General features: G+C 43.1%; 1 protein-coding gene across 1 annotated transcript in view; it reads right to left on the reverse strand.

Moving 5' to 3' along the window:
- Positions 1 to 13,992, reverse strand: part of TRHDE (thyrotropin releasing hormone degrading enzyme) — a 2,205,852-nt gene that overhangs the window by 931,890 nt on the left and 1,259,970 nt on the right. The window lies entirely within an intron of this gene.

A 13,992-nucleotide genomic window follows, 5' to 3' on the forward strand; every position in this document is an offset into this window, starting at 1 on the left:
CAAATCTAATATAAACCTCCTTAGCTGGAATGTCGGCGGGCTGGCTTCAAAGATTCAACTTGAGTGCTGACAGTCTATCAAGGGATATGACATCATGTTTTTTAAGAGAACATGGGCCGTAAACAAATTTTTCAATGAATGGGTTCACAGTTTTCTATCTTTCAGCTATGACTTTCCCTGTGGGTCATCCCAAAGGGGAACTTGCAGCTTGGTTCAAAGTGGACATTGGTTACAAAAATGTTCCCATAGCAACTGTAATAGGCGTGATACATGCCGTTGTCTTATGTTGGGCCAACAAGTTCAGACTTAATGTGGTGAATTTTTAAAACAATTAATTTACAATCACGTGTAATTTTAATTTTCAGCGTTTGTTTTCATTGATCAGTTCTTTTGTCAAGAGCGAGTCACATGCTGGTAGGCCATTTAATCTTCTTTTGGCAGGGGACTTTACTGCCAAATTGGGTATATTGTCCCACTTTTTATCATACATTTTCAATCTTCTCACCATGGAAGTATCTCTTAATGACATGGATGTTAGGGGGCGTCGGTTATATCTGTACCTAGACCTGTATCTGACCTAGAAAAAGTGGTTCCTCCCAGAGATTCTTTAGCAATACCTACTTTTACTGGGAGAGGTGCAGAGACTACAAATGACTACATTTTCTAATCACGGAGCTTACAACCAATAATCAAGGGGTGTGAGGTCCGTGCAATGGATTTTGGTGATCATATCTCCATTGTCCTTTAGCTTACTGTCCCCATGAAGTGCCAATACGCAGTTGCTGGTAGTAGCCAGGTGCTAGCTGCCAAAGACGCTGCTCATAAATTGGTTTGGCGGCATGCCGATATGAAGCTAGTTATGAACTGCATTGCGGGTAGCAATATGGACTTAGTGAGGCTTTGTTTTACAGATGTCCAAGATCCCGATGTGGTCTTAAGAACTTTTGAGTAACTTACATCCTACACAAAAGGCATCCTGACCAGATTTAAGGGCAGGCCCCCTCACCAGGATAAATAATGGTTTGATAACAAATGTAGGGTGGCAAATGATAATCTATGTAAGGTCAAACAGCTAACCCAGAGAAATCAGAATTTAATTACAGCCAGCAGAAAAGCTTATGCTTTGGCATTCAAAATCAGGAAATGGGCTCCTAAGGATTGGAAGTGAGTGGTGATTGTGGTAGCATGTCAGAACGAAGACTCACAGGCATTTTGTAAGGCGGTGTGGGCAGGCATGTCACTGGCTTTGTCCCCAGATAAAGTCACCATCCATTTAACCCTGGAGATTTGGTCTGGACATTTTTTGGTTGTATATTCCTGTGACATTGTGAGCCCTGATGAATATCTGAGTGAGAGGGTTTTGTGTGTTTGAATGTCTTTTAGACAGGAGGAAGTCCTCAAAGCCATCTGTGATAGCCCGTGTAAAAGGATACCGGACCCGGATGATGTACCAATGGATTTATTTAGAGAGGACCCTACGTTTTGGTCCCCAGTACTTACCACTGTTTTAGTTCAGCTTGTCTTAAGGGGTTTCCGCCCTCTAGGTGCCTCTCAATTGTACCTATTTTTAAAAAGGGCAAAGCCCATGACCCCAGGTGCTATTGCCCGATATCCCTTCTCGACTCCATTACCAAAATAATTGGCAGAGAAGAGTTAGAAAGGCTTCTTTTATGGCTGAGCAAGTGTAGCAGTCTAACGTGGACCCAATATGGCTTCAGGAAGGGCTTAGGGACAATCGAGCAGTGTTTGAATTTACATCTTATCGTGGCCAAATACAAACTTGCAAAGGGCACCTCAATCCATCTTCCATTCATGGATTTATCAAGTGCATTTGATTGTGTTAACAGGTCAAAATTATGTGGTACCCTCCAGTCTATGGGACTTGAGGCAGACTTGGTCTCCTTTCTGAGATTACTTCATCAGGGCCTTTTGGCCTCAGTAAGATTTGCGAGGCTGGGGAGTGTACTGCTCTATTCAAAGTTATTCATGGAGTATGCCAAGGCTGCGCACTTGCACCCATCCTCTTCTTACTTTGCATCAATGACGTAGAGCTCATTGGTTGCAGTTGGGGAGGACGTACCACAGGCTGAGAAAAAGTCTGTGGCCACCTTATTATATGCAGATGATGTGGTGCTTCTTGTTAGAACAGCTGACAGCCTGAAGAAGTTGATTAGCAGTTTTGTGGATTTTATAAATGGCCTAGACTTGGAGAAAAAACTTTTCAAAAACATTGATTATGGTGTGCGGTCCAAGGAATACTAAAAATCACACCCTATCTATTGGAGGGAAAACATTAGCTAGGGCGACCTCCTTTCCATACCTTGGACTCAATGTTGACGATGTTTACATCTGGTCTGAGTGCATCAGAAACAGACTGCCTCCCTTCGCCCGTGCAGTTGGTACCATCTTTTCCCTTGCTAGCTGTATTGGTAGGAAAACAGCCGGCCTGATTTTAGAAATTTATAAAAGGAAATGTCTCCTGACCTTGACATATGGTATGGAGATCTGGGGCTATAGAGATGCTGGAACCATCCAAGAAAAAGAAAATAGATTCTGCCATCATCTGCTGGGTGTTCCCTCTCTCCACCCCCTCAATGGACCATCTCCTTTGGCCCTCTGGTTTTCGATTTGGTTGAACAAGGAAGCAGAACTTAACTGGGCCATGGTTAGAGATTGCCTTGCTTGTGACTATTGCTTGAATATCCAGTGGTTAAAGTACATAAGAGAAACTACCTCTGCAATGGGGTTTGCATCCTTGTTTGAGAGTCCAGACACTATTACCAAAAAAGATAAAATCTGGTTTCAGGATTGCTTTCTTAAGCATAGGCAAGCCACTAGGGAGGCAGCGGAAGTGGCGGAGCCATCTGTAAGAGAGTATTGTTTGGTCCAGATGACAGGTGGGATAGCTCCTCATTATTCATACAGAAAGTGTATGAATGTAATTTTTTGACACAATTTAGATCAGGGATGATATGCTGGTTGTTATGTTTTCCACTAGGGGGTATACTCCCTAGTTGATATTTCCATTCAAATCAGACTTTACTGCATTTTGTCTTATTTTATAATTAGTATCTTCCCTGTATTAGGAGATTTGTATTGCCCCTGTTACGCAGGCATACATTTACAAAGTGTAAAGCTGCATTTCTCTTTCTACAGCAACTAAATGTTCAGGACACTTGAATTTGGTTGGTTGTTTTTTTAAGAGTATCCTACGCTTGAGGAAGGCAATGTTATTTAATTTCAATGAGCGCTAATCTCTATCTGCTCTTTATCTCCTGGCCCTCATATCATCTTGTTTAGTGTATTGAATGTAATATACGTAAATATTTTGAATGTTTTTTTTTTGGGTTTTTAATTAAGATTTTATGGTCTGGCATGTTCTTCCTCCTTCGATACTACAATACTTGGGTAATAAGAATATTGCCCGGCGCTACAGTCTCCCCACCAATGTAGTAATTAATAATAAAAAAATAACAACACTGAGACAGACACAAAATCACATAATGAAAACTCTTTTGTAATTATTCCTTTATTTTTTGTTCACTTTGTTACTGTTATCTCTACACACAGCACATACAACCTGTCCCCCTGATTGGATGATAGAGATCCTTTCTTTATAGGAAAAAGTTATTTTTAAAAACCAGCTCTTCCAAGTCTAAAATCATATTGCAGTGTTGACAATAACTCGCCAATTTTGCATATAGCATGTCCTTGATTGCTTCTAGGCCCTTCTCATGTTACATACTGGTGCACAAACTGTTCACAACAATGGTGACCATGTAAACATTCTCCTCTCTATTTTTTTCTCTGTTTTGTCTCAAAAAGTATTTAGTATTTTTAATGTAGGAAGGTAGTGTTTTGACAAATTGTGGCAGGTAAATATTCAAAGATGTTTTCTGTATGGCTCCCTATCCCTGATATTATCGGTCTCCCTGGGGGAATCCTACCCCTTGATTGATGTTTTGGCCTTATCCACACAAATAGTTATATTCCTCTACCTCCAACAATTGTTTTCCCCATATACATTCTCAATTTTCTTTTTACAACATCTTTAGTTCTGACTTAGGCATGTCAACATTATCATGGTTCTGATGATTTCTCAATTACCATATTGCTTCATAATGACAGTCACTGTGGTTTAAAACAACCACATTTCCCCCTTTTATGGCATCACAACCAGAAAGATATGCCTGTTTATTTTCGATGACAATGTTCTTGAACACCTCCCCTGAAAGGAATCCTTGTTGCTACTCTTCAAGGCTGCTACCCCATTGTAGTCCATTCATTCACATTTTGTTGTTGTTTATGTAACTGGTTTGTTTTAACACCTGCGAATGACATTGGGTCAAAAGGGACAAATCAATATTCATGTAATGCAATAGTGCTAAGATGGTAAGGTTATATGACTTTTAGAATATTGCACTATGAATGAATGAATTAAATTATACTTTTGCTCACACCGTGTTGAGCTTGCAGTTTCCATCATTTTCTATGCTGAAATTAGCTATATAAACTAACATTTGGTCGTTAGCCAGAGGCTTTTAAGTTTTTGCTAGAAATTGCTGGGTTTGGGTTTTTGCTAGAAAAGCTGTACAGTTCTCTAATGATTTGCTGCACCTTTGAAACTAAGGGTCCTATTTATATGCTGGTGGAAACCATACTCCATTCCAATGGCAACACAACAATTTAATTGATGAGACTGCTGTTGCATTTGCACTTCTCTATTTTCATATGACACTTTACATTTTAATAAACATTTATGGTTTTCCAAATTTCTGCTCTTGAAATTTGTTTATGAGTAAATACTTTTAATTTAATATATTTGAAACAGTTTAGAATCTTGCTTATAGCTACAAATTACCTCATAGTTCTTGAGGTCAATGCCATCCCCGACCCAGCAATTTAGGTGCAACTATCATGCAGATTATCTAAGTGACTCTGCACCCTCAGATTGTTTGTAGTGGGAAGCCTGGACCATGCCTGGCAACCTCATGTATGCAAATCTACTTGAGACTTCACCACTGATATTTTTGGGACGAACTTAGGAAACCCCTTAAAATCAAATTCTTAGTTAAATAAAGTAGGAACATTGGTTAGTGCTTGGGGAGGGGAATGAAACCCTACTCAAGCAGCAAACACAATTTCTGTCAGAGTCAAATCATAAGAAAACCCTAAATTAACCTGTGCTTTAGCTTGGCACAAATGTAGTCAGACAATGCAGAGGCAATGTGTAAAGTAATATGCAGCACTTCAAATATGAATAAAGTGAAAACCCAACACAAGACAAACCCCACACCAGCTTAGAAATATAGAGTAAAATCTAATAAATTAAAATCCAATTAGCAGAACAGAAAATATGCATTTTTAAATATTTAGGTGAAAGCAGTGCCTAAAAGCACAAAGAACCAACTGTGGTTATCTGGTCGTGCCAAACTGGAACAAAGTCACAAGTTCAAGCTGACCACTATGTAGTGCGGGCCGGAGACAGGGACCAAGTTAGGCCCAGTATACAAAGTACCCTAAATCCTGGTTGCGGTGCATTGCCACATCTTGTGTTGAGGATGCAAGGTCCTGATTGATGCTGCAGTGGTTCCAAGGAGCTGCAGGGCTGGAATGTGAGGTCCTGAATCAAGGATATGCCACTCATCTGCAGTTCCAGGGAGCTGCAAGGTCCTGTGTCTGTGATGCGCTGCACTACGTTGGATTTTGTTTGTTTGGACCACAGCTAGGCTGGCACAGCTCCTTTAGGCCCAAATTCCAAGGGTCCAGTGCTGGGGTGGCACCACTTGGGAAAAGGATTCACAGCAGGCAGAGTCCAGGTGCTTGGTTCAAGGTGGTTGGAGGCTTTTCTGTCACTGAGGCTCTGATCAAGAGGCCATCCACCTAGACTTTTAGGTCACTCTAGTGGTCTTTGGTTCAAGATGGAGGTCCAGTTCTTTTCACTCAGGCAGAACAATAGCAGTCCTTCTTGCATCAGAACAGCATAGCAGTCCTTCTGAGTCTTTCATAGGTGCAGAGATGTACTTAAGAGTTGGGTCTGAGGGTCTAATATTTATACTTGGTATCTGATTTGAATTAGGAGAAGGTTCTGGAGGTTTCCACCCCCGGGGGTGTTAGGAATTTTCAGCCTCCCTGTCCTGGCCCCAGCTTATCTTGGGCACAAAAGAAGTGTCAAACCCTTTGTGCGTGAGGAAAAGCAGAGTCTTTGTGATGTGCAAGGGTGCTAAGTGACAGTTACACTTCCTGTCAGGTCAGAGATGGCCCTTCCTCCCAGCACCTATTCCCCCTTTGTCTCATTGTCTGTCAGCAGTCCACAAAGTCCAACTGCCAGCTACAACTAGTTATGTGACCCAGGATACAGGCACTAAATGAATGGGACATGGACATGGCAACTTTCTAAAAGAGGTTTTTTCAGAACTGTGACTTAAAATCCAACTTTACCATTAAAGAAGATTTTTAATTATAATTCTTCAGACACCAAACATGCCATTCCTACCTGCTCTCAATTGAAAGTTAGCACCTATTAAATGTGATAAGGTAACCCAATGTTATCCCATGGGAGAGGCAGACTTTGCAGGAGTGAAAAATGAAAGTGAACGTTTCTCACTCCCAGCACATGTAAAGGTCAAATGTATATGTCCAACTTTTTAAATACACTGCACCCTGCACTGTGGCCTGTTTAGGGCCAACCCTAGGGGTGACGTATATGTATCAAAAATGAAAAGTTGGGCCTGGCAACTTTATAAGGTTGAAATGGAAGTTTAAAACAACAACACACTCAGGCTGCAATGAAAGGCCCGAGACATGCTTACAAGGCTACTTAAGTGGGAGGCACAATCAGTGCTGCCCACTAGTAGCATTTAATTTACGGGTCCTAGGGACATGTAGCAGTACTGTACTAAGATCTTACAAGTAAATTAAAAGGGCCAGTTAATTGTAGGCCAGTGTTACCATGTTTGAAGGATAGAGAACAAGGCCTTTAGCACTGGTTATCAGTGGTAAAGTGTGTACAGTCTGAAGGCTAGGAAAAACGAAGTCAGCAAAAACAGGAGGATGGAAAGCAAAAATATAAGGTAAAGCCATGCCAAGGATGTCAGGCCCAACAAACAACAACAGTATGCTGGTACAAGACTACGCCATCACCTCAGAAAATATAGTGATTATCACAACAACGTGTTCAGTGGCAAACCCCAATTACAGCATCAACAGCAGCAGTGACATTACCAACAATGCACCCTGACTGCCTGTTTGAAGTGTTTTAGCATACCTAATGTGCAGAAATGGGGCACTCCAGCTAGCCAGCATTTAATACTGAGTGTGCATCTCTTGGAAGATTCCAGGTGAAATATCTGGGTTCAGAAACCCACTACCATTTGCAGCACTGAGAAATAATTTCTATTCACTTCTCCTTTTACCCTTATGTCTGTAGCATACATTTGCCAGTAGTTATTGATAGGAGAGGGAAAAGCGTTGGCCAAGTCCAAAGTTAGCCAAGTCCACTTGCCCTTGGACAGATTAACCAGAAGTCAGACTACTAACTGCATGGCTGCAGTTGATCAACTCCCATTCTACTGCCACAAACCAGAGGTGCCAGTCTAGTGATTAGGCAGTATCACAGAAAAGTCAAGCTCAACCTATTTGTTAGCAAGCAGCTCAATGCCTTCGTCTTGGATGGCAAGGAGTTGACAAATATAAGAAACGAAATGAGGTGGTGTCTTAAAGGCTGATGCTACAGCGCCTGCACATGTGATTTGCTGCAGCTTACAGTGGTTTCAATGTTACTGTTGCATTAAGGGTTAGAACATTAATGCATGTGCCTTGCTTTCCCCTCTGAATGTCTGGTATCGAGGTTATGATATTGTCAGGACCGGAAACAAAAGCAGCCCTGGCAAATTTTATCAGACCATACATACTGCATCTAACAAACAAACACACTGAGTAAGCCTAACCACTGGTAGGGGGCTTTGGTAGAGAATGGGGGTTCTCCCCAAGAAAACTTTGAAAAGAAATTGCAAGTATGGTGAGTTTTGCAACACGTTTCATTATAGAACCGTCTCCAATCACTGAATGGAGGCCTGGTTTTATGGCTCAATGAATGAATAGTTGGATGGGTGGAGTGGGTGGACGAGTCAATACAAGAATGGTTGACATGGAATAAATACTTTTAGGTGAGTGAAATAGCCAGTCTCAAAACACTGACCAAACGTGAGTACTCTGGTTTCCATTAAAGCTTTTGCAATAAAATATTGCCCTCGTCAAACACTACCATCACCAACTCTTGTGAAGCATGCATAGATCTGATGCATTTAGCACAGCGCACTGACTTAGCGCCTCAAAGAATTAACTGCAAGGCATTACTTTTTATCTAAAATGATTGCGCTAAAAAGGGAACCATGTAGTGACTGAATTGCAGGTAAAACCATGAAATCTTGAATCAGTCTCGACTTCCACTTGACCACATTGCGTGATACAGGGCAATTACTTTTTTCACAGTGCCTCTTTTTCCCTCATCCTCACAAAAGCACTTGAGGGTAGGTGCTCCACAAAATACAACTAACCCTCCCTTTGTGGCACCTATCACATAGTCCCAGGTTAGGGGGTGTTGGGTATGAAGGTTTCTAAGTTTATTTTAGAACATATCACTTCAAACAACTGCTAGCCAGTGCAATGGTATAATACACTAGGCTGAAATGTGCTGCACCGGTCACATTATAGATAAATACACATTTTGACTTCTGAAGAGTGAGTATCATGTACCCGGGTGGCTGTTTCTGAGTTTAAATTCCAGGTGTATTTGCGTCTCGGCTCTGAGCCAATCAGCAGCAGGCCCCTTCCCACTTGAAGGTCATCTTTGCTCCCGGCAACATTTCAGGAGACAGGTAACAACCAAATGAAAAAAAAAATGGCTTTGAAACAAGAGTGCATAATACTTACTGCTGGACATTATTAAGACACATACTACAGCGCCTGCGGAAGCGCAACTGTGCAGTAGGTAACTATACGAATAGTTATACCCAAGAATTTGATGTTGTTTGTTTCAGCTTTACTCACCAGTAGCTCATAGAAATGTTTGTTGAGTGCTCTAACCATCTGAGGAGGTTACAAATCGTTGGGCCAAAAAGTGATGGCTCTCAGTGAGAGGCTGCAAGACATGTCTACGCGTTCTACTAGAGGACAGCATTTAGGTACTTGCCTCACTTTCAGACTATCAATGCCTGAATTACCAATGTCCTCCTAAAAGGTGACTTGTATGGGCATTTGTGTTGATGACTTCAAAAACAGAAGCACTGCTTAAGCCCAAGCAAGATGGACGGATTTATTGAGAGCCGCGTGAACAATGTTTTTTATCCCATCAGCAAAGCGGCATGTAGGCAATTTCTCAAGCTCTGCCTTGAAGGAAAGGCATTTTGTCCAATAGCTAACAGCTGTTCTCCAGAGGAGACTACACACATGTTTTCCAGCTTTCCCAAAAAACAAACGTACTTAAACAATGCTCTGTCGCTCTTAATTAGAAAGACGCATAAGCATTTGTTCTTGCTTCCCCAAAAGAGAGAGCCAAACAGTGTCATTCACGAGACAAAGATCCAGATGATGAACAAAGGTATGGAAACATTACATCTTCTATCTCACATCTAAGTCATGTGGAGGGCCTCATAAAATGTTACCATTTCCCCAGACCCCGATTTCACCAAAGGATTCAGTAGATGCGATCCCTCACAACAGATATATTAGATATGCAAATGCATAGAATGTAATGTGCCACTGAGTAAAATTTTTGAGTGTGGGGAGAGACCATGACTCACAATAGGTGAAACCTTCGAATGGGTCATAGTTCCTCTCCGCTCCTTCAATAACATAATCATATATAGGCATATCTGCTTTATGCCATGGCATGTTTATTCATATTTGTTTTAACAAAAGGTATTTAAAACAAAGATGCAAGGGGTTAAAATTGCTCTGTAAGGCAAAACATTGACGAAAACTCCTGGCTAGAGAAGGTGTTTCATGTGTAAAGTAATTTTAACATACTATTTGTGAGGCAGTAAACAGAAATGTTATCATGTGGATTGTACTCTACTGTGGTAATGACGTGGAATTCGACCTTTGCACTCTAGCAATACATGTGTTTATAAGTACAGTTGTTCTAAATACCGAGTTATTGCAAGACAATACATTTATAAGCCATAGCATAAGCGTGTGCGTGTGTGTGCGTGTGTGAGAAATACATATTTAGGTCTCACCTGCCTATTGTTAAAGACCTATTGTAGCTAATACACTAAAATGTGTGAATATAGTGGACTTAGGGTCAGTGCATTTCTCTTGATTGTTTGACAGTCTTGTCTATCTCATTTTCTGATTCTTATTCAATGGCTTTTCTCCCTATTGTTTGTACCGCCCATAGAGCATTTCTTTTTTCCGGATCTGATAAGATGACTTGTGTTCTTCAGCTGCTGACACCAGAGTGCTATCTTTTTCATTTGATTTTAAGCAGTTAATGGAAGCAGATGCCTTTCCTTACTTTCGTTCCCAGTGCTCCCTGCCCACACCTTTCTGCTGCATTTTTAAAGTAATATAGGCCATCATTATGACATTGGCGGTAAGTCCCGCTTACCGCCATGCTGACTGCTGCCAACATACCGCCGGCGCGGAGGATTACCGCTACCCATATTATGACACACACATAGCAATCCCTCCCCATACAGCCACACCCACAAGTCTGCCAGCCCAAATGTCAGTGATAAACTGGCGGTAGCAAAACTGTAGGAAAGTACCATCTTGCCTGGCATGTTACCCCCATTTTTACTTGTGTGTATGTTTGGTTTTGCCTGTGTCACTGGGATCCTGCTAGCCAGGACCCCAGTGCTCATAAAGTATGCCCTGTATGAGTTCCCTGTGTGGTGCCTAACTGTATCACTGAGGCTCTGCTAACCAGAACCTCAGTGCTTATGCTCTCTCTGCTTTTAAAATTGTCACTGCAGGCTAGTGACTAATTTTACCAATTCTCATTGGCACACTGGAAAACCCTTATAATTCCTTAGTATATGGTACCTAGGTACCCAGGGTATTGGGGTTCCAGGAGATCCCCATGGGCTGCAGCATTTCTTTTGCCACCCATAGGGAGCTCAGACAATTCTTACACAGGATTGCCACTGCAGCCTGCGTGAAATAACGTCCATGTTATTCCACAGCCATTTTCACTGCACTTAAGTAACTTATAAGTCATCTATATGTCTAACCCTCACCTGGTGAAGGTTAGGTGCAAAGTTACTAAGAGTGAGGGCACCCTGGCACTAGCCAAGATGCTCCCACATCGTTCAGGGAAAATTCCCCAGACTTTGTGAGTGCGGGGACACCATTTCACACGTGCACTACATATAGGTCAATACCTATATGTAGCGTCACAATGGTAACTCCGAACATGGCCATGTAACATGTCTAGGATCATGGAATGGTCACCCCAATACCATTCTTTCAGGGGTTTTCTCTGCAGCTACTGCTACTGCCAACCCTCAGACAAGTTTCTGCCCCCCTGGGGCCTGGGCAGTCCAGTCCCAGGAAGGCAGAACAAAGGATTTCCTCTGAGCTCCTCCAGTGTGTCCCAGACCTCTGCCATCTTGGATGCAGAGGTGTGAGGGCACAATGGACAGCTCTGAGTGGCCAGTGCCAGCAGGTGACGTCAGAGACCCCTCCTGATAGGTGCCTACGTCTCTCTGTAGCCAATCCTCCTCTGAGGGCTATTTAGGGTCTCTCCTGTGGGTTTCTCATCAGATTCTAAATGCAAGAGCTCAGCAAAGTTCCTTTGCACTTCTCTCTTCGACTTTTGCCAAGGACCGACCGCTGACTGTTCCAGGACACCTGCATAACTGCAACAAAGTAGCAAGAAGACTACCAGTGACATTGTAGCGCCTCATCCGGCTGGCTTTCTCGACTGCTTCCTGGTGGTGCATGCTCTGAGGGCTGTCTGCCTTCACCCTGCACTGGAAATCCTGAAGAAATCTTCCGAAATCTACCGCAGGCATCAAACTTCTGCTTCACCGGACCTCTGGGTCCCCTCTCAACTCGACAAGCAGGGTCCCTGAAACACAGGAGCTGGATCCAAGAGACCCCCACAGTCCAGTAGTCCTTCTGTTCAAGTTTGGTGGAGGTAAGTCCTTGCCTCCCCCTGCCAGACAGTTATCCTGTGCACTGCATGAACTGCAGCTGCTAGTGCTTCTGTGCACTCTTGCAAGGATTCCTTTGTGCACAGCCTAGTCAAGGTCCCCAGCACTCCATCCTGCATTGCCCAAACTCGCTGAGTTGACCTCTGGCTTTGTGGGACCTTCTTTTGTGTTGCTGAGTTGACCGCCATGTTCAGCTTTCTTGAACACCTGTTCACGTGCTTTGACTGGTGCTGCCTGCTTCTGCATGGGCTCCTCATGTTGCTGGGTACCCCCTCTGTCTCCTCTTCCAAGTGGCGACCTCCTGATCCTTCCTGGGCCCTGGCAGCACCCAAAATCCTTAACCGCGACTATTGCAGCTAGCAAGGCTTGTTTGTGTTCTTTCTGCATGGAAGCAACTCTGCATCCTCCAGCACACCGTGGGACATCTTCTGACCAAAGGAGAAGTTCCTGGCACCTTCTGCTGTTGCAGAATCTTCAGCTTCTTCCACGTGGAGGCAGCCCTTTTGTACCTTCATCCGGGTTTTAGTGGGCTCCTGGTCCCCCGGACACCTGCGTGACTCTTGGACTTGGTCCCCTTCCTTTGCAGGTCCTCAGGTCCAGGAATCTGTCTTCAGTGCTTTGCAGTCAGTTGTTGTCTTTGCAGAATCCCCTATCTCGACATTACTGCCTTTCTGGGGTAGTAGGGTAACTCCTACTTTTTAGGGTCTTGGGGTGGGGTATCTTGGACACCCTTAGTGTTTTCTTACACTCCCAGCGACCTTCTACACCCTACACTAGGCCTGGGGTCCATTCGTGGTTCGCATTCCACTTTTGGAGTATATGGTTTGTGTTGCCCCAGGCCTATTGTCTCCTAGTTCAGTCTATTGTGTTCTACAGTGTTTGCACTACTTTTCTAACTGATTACTTACTTGATTTTGGTTTGTGTGCATATTTTGTGTACATTACTTACCTCCTAAGGGAGTATATCCTCTGAGATACTTTTGGCATACTGTCACTAAAATAAAGTACCTTTATTTTTAGTAACTCTGAGTATTGTGTTGTCTTATGATACAGTACTGAGTGATATAAGTGGTATAGTAGGAGCTTTGCATGACTCCTAGTTCAGCCTAAGTTGATCTGCTATAGCTACCTCTATCAGCCTAAGCTGCTACAACACTTCTAATCTACTAATAAGGGATAACTGGGCCTGGCACAAGGTGTAAGTACCACAAGATACCCACTATAAGCCAGGCCAGCCTCCTACAAAAACCCACACTGTTCTACCAACAGAACTACGCTCACAGCATTATGACCCACGAATCACCGCGGCGGACATTCAACCACGGTAAACCATTGGCAGTACAAAATACACACAAACATACAAAACAACACTACATTGGACAATTCAAACTACACACATTTGACACACATACGCACACCACACCCACACACCCATACCACTATAAAACACACACCCACACTACCCACAATCGTCTACGACTAAAACAAAATTGACAACTGAGAGAGACACCAAGAGCACTCACAGAACCAGAGCCACATAACACCATCACCCATACACCATTTACGCACCTTACAGCACATACCCCAACACATCACCACACACACCCTCACACACACCACTCACACTACACCCATGGCACCACAAAGACACCCAAGGTTCTCAGAGGAGGAGCTAAGAGTCATGGTGGAGGAAATCATCAGGGTAGAGCCACAGCTATTCGGATCACAGATGCAGCAGACATCCATTGCTAGGAAGATGGAGCTATGGTGGAGAATCGTGGACAGGGTCAATGCCGTGAGAGAGAACCCCAGAACAAGGGATGACATCAGG

Source organism: Pleurodeles waltl, chromosome 4_1, assembly GCF_031143425.1.
Source record: "Pleurodeles waltl isolate 20211129_DDA chromosome 4_1, aPleWal1.hap1.20221129, whole genome shotgun sequence".
NCBI lineage: Eukaryota > Metazoa > Chordata > Amphibia > Caudata > Salamandridae > Pleurodeles > Pleurodeles waltl.